This window comes from Montipora capricornis, chromosome 10, assembly GCF_036669925.1.
Source record: "Montipora capricornis isolate CH-2021 chromosome 10, ASM3666992v2, whole genome shotgun sequence".
In the NCBI taxonomy this organism is placed as follows: Eukaryota; Metazoa; Cnidaria; class Anthozoa; order Scleractinia; family Acroporidae; genus Montipora; species Montipora capricornis.
In genome coordinates, this window is record NC_090892.1 from 67288103 (window position 1) to 67297453 (window position 9351).

Consider the following 9351-nt stretch of genomic DNA (forward strand, 5'->3'; position numbering starts at 1 on the left):
TGGCAGAAGATGTGGGTTGTTCAACTTGATTGTTAACTAAAATAGAATTTACTAAAGAACTTGGACGATACTTAAAGCTGATGATAGAAGCTCAAGACTTATCACTAGCAATAATATTTATTTGTTCTTACAACATTTGCAATAATTATTGATAAAGGAAACTTATAACTGGCATACCCTATGTTACCATGCCACAAACAGCTGCAATGTTTTGACGTTTGCCTCTCTGTGTCACTATGGTTATCTATGCTACACCAGATTGAGGCAAGTTGATCTAGTCTTATTACCAGAATAAGGCCCAAACCCTAAATCAACTGGCAACCACACCTCTTTGGGGTAGGTACATCCTTGTCCATGAACTACTGAAATGGACTAGTAGTGGATCGACTACCATAAATTGACCACCTAAACAAATCAACTTTAAAGATCAATCAAATGTTGCTGAACACCTAGCTAGTAGACACAAACACAACAGCGATTCCACAAGTGTACCACTGACAAATACTGGTATATTCAAGGTTGTTGCCTAACAGGAGCCCGGTAGCCTGGGGCTTCCAAAGAATAGCTCTGGGCGCCTTAATTTTTCACAGCAACACCTTTCACTTCATATGTTGGGCTCCTAAGTTCTCAGCGTTTAGCTCTGAGGGTCCCTTTAAAATTTTCTTAGGCAGCAGCCTTGTATATTAGCCAAGACCTTTGAAATTTAAGAGAACTTGCAAACGTTTCCTACTTTTACAAATAGTCCTATTCCTGCCTCACCAAAGTAACTGAGAACACAACAAGCACGCACAAGATGGTGTGACTCTGGAGCGTTTTGAGTGTTTCTGCCATCTTGCATTTTAACTGCACTGACCAAACATGTGCAGCCAGAAAGCATTGGAGTCACTCACAACATGGGAGACGTGGGCGATTGTAAGTGGAGTTCTTGTTTTTTTAAAGAACTATTTCTACAAGTATGCGAGAGCATGACTGCAAGAGGAACCAGTTTGCATGTTTGCCGGTTAGTAACGAGTTAGGTCATCGCCTACTTTCTCCACTTTCCTTGTTCAGCTGTTAAAGTGCAAGATGGCAGACAAAATCCAGTTTATGTGAACACTCACGGCAGCTTGTGCTTGTTGTAATTTCAACTACTTTGTATTAATGACCCCAAGATGTGAATAGGACTATTTGCATTGGTACATGTTGGTAGGAACATTTTGGGAGTTTAAATTTCAAAGGTCTGAGTTTTTAATATGTGTTAGAAGTACACTAGTCTTGTGGTTTTTCTGCATTGCTTGCTTGATCCTGTTAAGGTAGTCCATTTATGGTAGTCCACTACTAGTCCACCTTAGTCGTCCATGGACTAAGGGTTTAGTGAAATGTATCTACCCCCTCTGAGGGATAATGCACAGAACCATCCAAATAGTATAAGTTCCTCCCTCGTTAGAACGCAATTAGAAAAAATAACACTCAAAGCCAAATCCTATGGTTTATTTTTTAAGGACAAAGTCCTTGTGAGTTGCAAAAAAATGGGCGAACGGAATTTAAACTAAATAAGAACTATAACACATGAATCCCAAAGTAGAGTACTCCTTCAACGTCTCACACTGAAACTCTGAGTTTCTTGGAATGCCCCGAAACGAAAACTAGCATTTGTTTGATGTTCTCAAAATCATTTGTTCAGTAATCATTGTTAGGCATGGTATTAATTTAAGCAGATACTTCGTCACAATAGCCAGCCAATCTTGACGACAAAAGAACTGCAACAACAATCATAATGCTCTGAGAACAGCTCCAATTGACACCACAGCGTTAAGATTTAATACACTCAAATAAGGCCATCTAGATACAACAGAAGACAGTCAAAGGTAATCCTCACTTCAACCTACGCCCATTAGCCTGGCCAGACGTCAGCCTCTCAGTGCATTGCATCGGCGGAGAATCAGAATAGACCATATTGGGTGGAGGACAAACACGGCTAAAATTGCAGTGAGTGTATGTAGCCTGCAAAGCAGGTGTATTTTTGTTTTAGTAAGAATTATTGGCCGACATCTTGGATAGTGAGACTAACAGAGGCCTGAGGTGAGTCAAGAAAATTGCACTCAGTGAGAGGAGAACAGTATGAAATGGTAGTGGGGGAAGGGGATGGGGAGAGAAATACGCCTCCACGCACTAACTGTTTGTTTGGCATCAACCCGCTCAAATTTTGGACGGGGGTTCTGATTGGTGCGGTGATCACCTCCTGTCAATAAAATATATATATTCCTTCCGGTTCTTTTGGGGCAGAATTACAATGCAAACGAGAACATGGCAGAGTTGTGAGGCTTAGATTCAGCACTCAAAGAAGCTATTTTGGATCTCTCCGGACTGGGCTTTCGCGAACACCTACGAGATGTAGAAAAACACAACACAGATGCATCAAAACCAATTGCATGCCATTTTAATCTTCCCAATCACTCCCACCACAACCTGACAATTTGCGGCCTATCTTTTACACCACAGGAACACAGAAAGTCATAAGAATTTGGAACAAAAATTCATCTTTCCAACTAGGTACACTCTATACTCACGTAATCAATGAACACCTGTCATTCCATCAATTAATTCACAAATTCATGTTACCATATTTCCACCTATGGCAAAGCTCTTCCACATCCACATAAAAACCAACAACACCCACAATTCCTCTATTCACTCTGAAGAAGGGCTAACGCTTGAAACGTCAGCTTTCCAAATTGTTCACAGTGGTAATTCAACCTTGATCAACACGTTCAATGATAAAACCAAATTTCCTGTTTCACTCTCCCAATGACGCAGCACCACAGTTTCTTTAGAAACTAGAACTTTGCTTCTTTATTATTGACCTGTTGAACAGACTCGCTATTAAGATTTGACAAACAAGAAACATAAAAAACCTTTCACTTGTACAAAAATCCTTAGACTTTGGCCAGCATCTGGTTCTCAAAATAATTAAATGAAACTTATAGAAAAACAAACAAACCTTTGACTGGTCCATGTCTCAACAGTGTGAGATTGGTCAACAATAAGAGCAGTAAGATTTTGGTGCAGAGGAGTGTTTTTCAGCCAATCGTGAAATGACTTTTCCAGAATTTCCTCAGCATAAGCAAAGATCAGTAAGTTGATACTTGCCACTCTCTACACCTTCTAAACTGGCATTCAAAAGCGATATAGTTGTTAAATGCATCGAAGCAGCTTCGAATATCTGATCTTGCACAATACTTTTTAAGCGGGCAAACAACTATCACACATGCAGGTTTGTTTGACATGATTTTCTTACTCTAACAAACAACTGGAAGATGAGAATCTTTCCAAAGCTGGTCAGAAGAACTGCCCATAAATCTTCTCTAGAAATCTGGGTCAATATGACTTCCTTAATATGTTCCGATCGCAATTCAAACGATTTTCCGGTCCCCCAATCTTCTCCCTGTTTCGCCAATGTAGGTCTTCTTACATAGTGTGCAGGTTAGGCAATAGATGGCATTTGCGGCAATGCATGTAAAGTGGTCAGTGACTTTAACAGGTGGATTCGGTCCTGAGTTCTTAACCATGTTAGAAATAAAAGGACAAGTTTTGAATCATGTGCATGTACATTTGAAAGTCCTCAGTTGGTCATGTCAGACTTGAATACGGTCCTAACTAGAAAGTTACATACAATACAATAATACAATACATACTTAATTGACCGCTCCCCATAGGGGCTTTTCAGGGCCAATGAAACACAACGAAACACCAGAACAGAACAATAACAACAACTGTTAAGAATCCCAACTGGCCGGAGGCAAACCAGTTGGCTATTTACAAGTGCAGTGGGGAAGTTGAACCAGGGACTACCAGGATCAAATTCAACGAGTGGTCAGAGCGGGTCTTGAACCCGGGATCTCCGGATCTCAAGGCAAGCGCCCTAACCACTGGGCCACACTGCTTCCCTAGTTACCTATGTTTTTGTCACATTTGATTGAAATGAGTGCTGGTAGAGGAAATATATGTTTAGTTTCGGGATCATTGCAGAGAATTTTGAAGTTTTTGAGAATCACATTTTTGACTGCAAGGTTTTGTGGATGGTAAGCAAGGGTGAATGGAATTCTGTTTGTTTCTTCATTCTGTGACCTTTGTAGTGCGGTTTCTTCTTCGATTTCTGAGATATGTCCAGGTTTGACCCTAATTAGATGCACACGGATTTCAATAAGCGTCACGAAGTGTCCCCTTGCTCTTCTAGCCAACTTCAACATCACTTGTGTCTCAGAATACAGACAATTTATGTCACAAAGTGTCCCCCAAATGCTGTTCTTTAAGTGAAGATTAACTGCTGCATTTACCCAAAGCTAAAAATAACGCTAACCTTTACCCTTACCTTATTGTTGAAAATAGGTAGCAAATGCTTAGACTTAAAGGGACACTTTGTGTTGGATGTCAAAATTGGGCGTGCATCTAATTAGGGTCAAACCTGGACATAAGTGCGATTTCTTGGGGACAATGTTTCCCTGTGGTGACAGCAGAGTCAGGGTAGCCACCTTGTTTGAAAAACTGGCACATTTCCTCGCACTTGCTGTTAAAGTCGGACTCGTCACCACAGAGGCACCTTAGTGTAAGAAATTGAGAGAGTGGGATGGTGTTTTTTACGTGTTGTGGATGAGAGGATGAATGTAGCAAGTAGTTGTGGGAATCTGTTGGTTTGTCTTGTACGCTTGTATGTCGAGGAAAGCAAGTGAATGTTTGGAAATTTCCCACATGTATTTTAGAGCCGGGTGTATGCTACGCCGAATGTGACAAAATATCAAGTCCGCTAAAAATAAAACAAGTCACACAATTTACAATCAAGTTGCCAACAACTAGCATCAATTTGTTTGTTGACCAAATCACATTCCCAGCAATTTATGTTACCTCTCTTGTTGTACAATTCATATATTGAAGGACCGGGCCTCGATTGTCAAGCTCCATGTTTTGCAAGTTAAGATGCTTGTTTTATAAATCAAGAAGAGAGAGGACAGCTTTTGATCAATTCTATTTTCGAGGGGGATGGCACGAGTAATGGCAGGCAACCCGTTTATCCTCCCAATTGGGAGTTTAAGAAATGACGACTGCTACGGCAACGACAACACCAAAAAACAGTTATGTAATATCACCTGTTTATATGAGGTGGGCCAGTCCAGATGTAAACGGTCCAGCCCGGTTTGCTGGGATGAAAAATTCTAATGAAGTGTGGGTTGACTTGAATACGTAGCTGGATTTGCATAATCACAGGATTATTTTTGCATCTTTTGTTTTAAAATGCCATTCCGTACTTGCTAGAGCTAAAATGAACCTTTCGTTTCAAACATCAAAGCAAGAAAATTCACCAGGTTCCCCATGCGTGACTTTGCCGGTTACAAGACACGTAAACAAATTCCTAAAATTCATCCCAGTAAACCTGGCTGAAATCGTCCATATAAACACTTCATCCCATTTACCAGGCCAGCCCGTCTAACAGGGCTGGCTCGCCTCTTATAAATTAAACAGGCCCTCTGAAGAGGAAGAAATTATCATGCTGCAATTGCGGCACGCATTTTTGTAAGGCATTTCTCTCTGGTACTCATCAAAACAACAACATGAAATGACCAATTATCGGGTTTTGACGACAACATGGACAACAAACAGTGAATCTTTTGTTCAAATCCATTCGTACGATTCTGGTTATCAAATACTTCGCCTATCTTATACAACACAAACAAGATGGAAACGTTGTGAAAGACTTAGGATAGCTCAAGTTAATAGTTTGAAGTAATGTTTTCGTCGCTGTAGCCTTCTTGGTTTCTTAAACTCCCTAATGTCTCCCGTTGTCAGTTTGTGTAGCCATAATTTTCTTGTGGATTATATTTGGCGACTCAAACTGCTTGCTGTAGATGTGCTTCATTTTGCTGATCATTCGCAATTGGGTCTCTGAGCGAGTTCCTCTTTACAACTTCGAGAACTGGGTGAAGTTATAGCGACATGCGAGGAACGAATATTCCTGCTTGGGCTGATTGAATGATTCGCCTGTAGACCAAGATCCTCAATACTTTCAGCGGCCACTGTCTCGCTCAGATTTACTCGCATTTAAGGGGGATGGCTCTTACCTACCAAACCGTTGCTCTGGACTCCTTCAAATAGCCATTTCTCTAATTCCTTTAACTCTACAGTTATCCTTTTTCGCCAAGTGGTTCAGAACTATTTAACATTTCTTTGTCTGGTTCAAATCACAACCACATTTGGTAAATCACGTGACCAAAACAGTAAATGCCTAAAAATTCAGCGAGTTTAATATGTTTTTCACCAATTTTAAACGCAAAAGTGTTAGAACATTCTAGCACAAAATCTGTAGCATGGATTTTAAAAGAAACCATTTCTCAAAATAATTATGACGTCATAAGGCCCTCCCTTGATACACTTTTCAAAATATCAATCTCATTTTTTGTCGAAATAGAAATTCCATGCTACAGTTTACGAAAAATGATGGGACAGTTCCCATCCGGTGAAAAAAGGGGCCTCTTCCTTTTGTTTCCTGAGAGCTTTTACCTGTTTTACACTGAAACACACGGCAGAGGACTGGGACTAGTTGCGCATGCGCTTTCTGATTGAAGTGATGTCACATTTCTATTGAAAAAGTTGAGATATGTCCAGGTTTGACCCTAATTAGATGCACGCGGATTTCAATAAGCGGCATGAAGTGTCCACTTGCTCATCTAGCCAACTTCAACATCACTTGCGTCTCAGAATACAGAAAATATATGTCACAAAGTGTCCCCCAAATGCTGCTCTTTAAGTGAAGATTAACTGCTGCATTTAACCAAAGCTAAAAATAACACTAACCTTTACCCTTACCTTATTGTTGAAAATAGGTAGCAAATGCTTAGACTTAAAGGGACGCTTTGTTTTTTAGCAACCATTGTCTTTCTGTAGTTAAGTGCCACCCCCCTTAATCATTTTGCCACAGGTGTTCAGTCCCCCTCGAAAATAGAATGGATCAAAAACTGTCCTCTCTCTTCTTGATTTATAAAACAAGCATTTTAACTTGCAAAACATGGAGCTTGACATTCGAGGCACGGTCCTTCAATATATGAATTGTACAACAAGAGAGGTAACATAAATTGCTGGGAATGTGATTTGGTCAACAAACAAATTAATGCTAATTGTTGGCAACTTGATTGTAAATTGTGTGACTTATTTTATTTTATTTACTAGCGGACTTGATATTTTGTCACATTCGGCGTAGCATACGGGTGGAAAGAATTGACTGAAGTAATGAATTGGTTGAGTTCCTCTTTGCTGGATGAAGTAGCGCCGGCGCCGTCATTGATGAAACGTTTGCAAAGATCAGGTTTTGGTCTGTTGTAGTTAGAGAAAAATTCATTTTCCATGCAGCCTACGAAAAGGGTTGCGTAGCCCATTGCAACAGGCTTTTTCTCCTATCTCCGCCCCTTCCCCTTCCCCTTCCCCGCCCCTCCTCCCAATCCTCTACCGGTTGTGTTCTTTCAAAATGGCGGCCCATTATGAACGTGGACCTTGAACAAGCGTACGCCTCCCAAAAAGACCTGCTCTGCAGGATACGAGTGTATGGGGTTTTACTTGAGCCGCTAGAGCGCTGCTACAAAGGGGTGGTTCCCAACATTTTTGGCTAATCTTAATGATTTTACTGCTATGATTTATCTAATAGAAAATTAGGTATGACTTCGGTAAAGTGGAATTGTAAATCTTTTCATTTCGCTTCCAACTGAGCAGCAATTTGCATAATTTTGATTCGAACGATTTGTATGAAACTTTAAAAATACAGTCAACTCCCCCCTTGCGGACACCTCGCTATTACGGACACCCCGCTATTACGGACAGCAGCTAAATCCCCAGCGAAAGTTACAGACGTTTGACTGAAATAAACTCCCGCTATTACGGACTCTCGCTATTACGAACTTACGGACACTTTATTCGGTCCCAACGTCACAGTTTTATTGTTTTCTATCTCGTTATAGCGGACACCGAGCAGCATCTTGGAAAATTTGCACACATATCAAGTCGATTTTTTCTGCTTTTTTGATTCATAGAGGCCTGGGGAGTTTAAGGTTGCTAATGAATTTAGTCTCCTTGGCGACAAAGTGGGGGAAGTTGCAATTCAAAGGAGAAGTACACAGAGCCTATTGAAACGATATTTCAAAGCAATGTGATAGCTGATGCAATCAATAGCTGATGTTCAGGTTTTTCCTTGAAAATATTTTTTTTTAGAAATGTAGGTTACTGTAATTCAGTACAGTAGGAAACTAAAACGATGATGGACATTGCTGCAACATACGATGGCTGTTTTTTACGTACTTAGTACTGTGCACAAAGGGTACGTAACTCCTGTTCTGTTAAGTTCTGCTCTGTTTGTAAATAAAGAAAGTTTTGACGCTCTTTGCGTGCGACAACGGGTCTGGAAAGGATAGTCTGGAGTTAATGAAAATGAACACACATGTGACCCCTTCTGTAAATATGGTTTAAAATAAAAATTTTCTCGCACCCCGCTATTACGGACTCTCGCTATTACGGACACCAAATCGTCGTCCCGAGGGTGTCCGCTATAACGGGAGTTGGCTGTACGTTTACGGTCGTTCTTGCCTGATTCTGTTCTTTATTCTTCATACAAAAAAGGCAGTACAAATGCCTTTTAGGAGACATTTTAGCTGTCAAAATACAGCTTTCATAGCAGAGTTACAAACGTTAAAATTCGGCTAAAGTAATTTTTAGCAGTGTTTGCCCCTCAACCAATATGGCGTCATTATCCATGAAAAGTCTACATGTATTTGGTTTAATTATGTGCTGTATAACTATCTGAAGGTGGGCCTTACCTTGTCTTGGACGCGCAAGTAGTTGAACAGTTCAACCAAAGTCTATTGAAAAAACAGAATAACTGAATATCCTTCGAGTACCACTGTAGAAACTTTCGATTTTCGACGAAGCCCAGGGGGTTTCCCCACTTCCGGGATGAGCCTCGTTCCCTTTCTTGCTAGCGCGAGCGGACTGGGGGAACGCTGGGATGACGCCTAATGGCGTTTACGTGGGATGCTGCTGTTTGGTTGGTTGTGAATGTCACTAGGGGCGTAGCGACCATATACGCACGTACGCATGTGCGTACCTCGAAAGTCTGAAAAAAATATAATTAATTAACTTATTTCTTTGACTTCTTTATTTATTTATAGATTTTTTTGGCGAAAAGCGACTTTTAAGGACGTTCGCGCCAATTGTTTCTGCGCATCCTTACTGCGCACGCAAATGCACACGCCACGTCATACACGAGCGCGCGCGCTAAGTAATAAAATGAGAAATGATAGGGCAAAAGGCCATTGCTATAGCTTTGCCTGGATTTAA

The 9351-nt window shown here is 40.7% G+C and overlaps 1 protein-coding gene across 1 annotated transcript in view; it reads right to left on the bottom strand.

Annotated features, from left to right (window-relative positions):
- The window catches only part of LOC138019844 (uncharacterized), a 290417-nt gene extending 281448 nt beyond the window's left edge, over nt 1-8969 (bottom strand). Inside the window, exon 1 of the mRNA XM_068866780.1 lies at nt 8832-8969. The gene's annotated coding sequence lies outside the window, so the exon portion shown is untranslated. The remainder of the gene's footprint in view (nt 1-8831) is intronic.
- Between the last annotated feature and the right edge of the window lie 382 nt (nt 8970-9351).